The sequence below is a fragment of the Cicer arietinum genome, chromosome 3 (assembly GCF_000331145.2).
Source record: "Cicer arietinum cultivar CDC Frontier isolate Library 1 chromosome 3, Cicar.CDCFrontier_v2.0, whole genome shotgun sequence".
NCBI classification, from domain to species: domain Eukaryota; kingdom Viridiplantae; phylum Streptophyta; class Magnoliopsida; order Fabales; family Fabaceae; genus Cicer; species Cicer arietinum.
In genome coordinates, this window is record NC_021162.2 from 19,451,316 (window position 1) to 19,452,950 (window position 1,635).

The following is a 1,635-nucleotide window of genomic DNA, read 5'->3' on the forward strand; positions in this document are numbered from 1 at the left end:
ACAATTTTCCTTACTCTCAATTTCAAAGTTCCATCATTTCAAACCCACTAAATAAAGTTTCAATAAAAAACGAGTTTGAAGTTAGCCCAAGACAGCCTAATGCAAACATGAATATTAGTTACTAGGAAAAAAGCGCACACTCTTGACAAGGAGAAATTTCCTTTAGAGTTAAGTCGGGTTGTTGGAGTTGTCTGGTTTCCTAACTCTTAACACTTATGTCTCTGTTGCAATGAGTTGAATATGATATTCGTTGATATGGTCTTTATCATCTTTTAGTGATGCCTTGGACTGTAGACGACACCAAAGATAAATGAGAGGACATGCATGAGATCAGATTGGAGGAAGAGAACTTCACATGATTGCTGCCATTAAAGGATCTTAGGGAGAAAAGGATGGGAATATTGATGAAGAACAATAACAAAGTGCAAGGAATGTGTTATGATGAAAGAGAAAGTGGGGTTGATGGTCAATGAAAGGAAATGTTGAATGGGTTGGTGTCCACCTGAGTGAGAAAGAGAAAGAGAAAAGTGATGTATTTTCCTCTTTTTACACTTGTACTTGTTAATACTACCACTTATCCACCCCAACTTTGAATATAACTTTAATGTTACTAGAAAATATTTTATGATGTTTAACAAAAAAAAATAATAATCTAATTACTAAGTTAATCTTGTATATATTTCTAAGGTAGTGAGAGAGGTTGTTACAATTTTAATGTTATAATATGATATTATTTTATTGAATATTTTGATATATCATGACGTGTTAAGATCTAGTATATTATGATTATTTGCGTGTTCATCTTATTTATATTATACAATCAATATGATTTTGAAATTTATCTCATTTGTTGTTTGTGTTTGACTAGCTTGACCCTAGGTATGCAAAATCGCAATCATTACAAGATAATGAGTCTTGAAGTTCAAGTATGAGAGAAGTTATGCTCTGATATGTGATACCGAGAATGAGATTTATAAATTTATTTTATATTAAAATATTGTAAGTAATAGTAAATTTTTGAAATTAAATTAGTAAACTACAGTTAAATCAATTTTATCGAGATTACACTTTTTATATTTGGGAAATTTAGTTTAAAGTGTCTCATATATACTTTGAGAAATGTGATATCCAAAATCACTTATAAATTTTTTTATCTCTTTGAAATTTTTTTCTATTTATCCGTTGCAAATTTGTACAAAAAAATCTAGCATAAACTACTATATATATTATTTTGGAATTTAGGGTGTCACAGTTCCCCATTTTTATTAAAAAGTCAATATTATGTTGATGTAATATAGATTTAATAAAATTTAAAATTAATTCATATTTATCATAATGAATTAGAATCAAAATTAAGAGTTAAGGTATATTATTTAAATGTGTTTGATCTTTATATTTTTTTTATAACTAACTAAATAATTAGTTATTGAATGATTTAGGGTCTGGCATGATTTTTGATTAACTGCATAAAACATCTTTTATATAACATCATACATTAATTTAATGAATTTTATTTTATTTAAATTTGAAAATGAAGGGTTAATTTTATTTTAAGTCCCTATAAAATTCAAACCCTTTCAATTTTAGCCTCTCTAAAACTAAAAAACTGTTTTAATCCCTATAAAATTATCATGC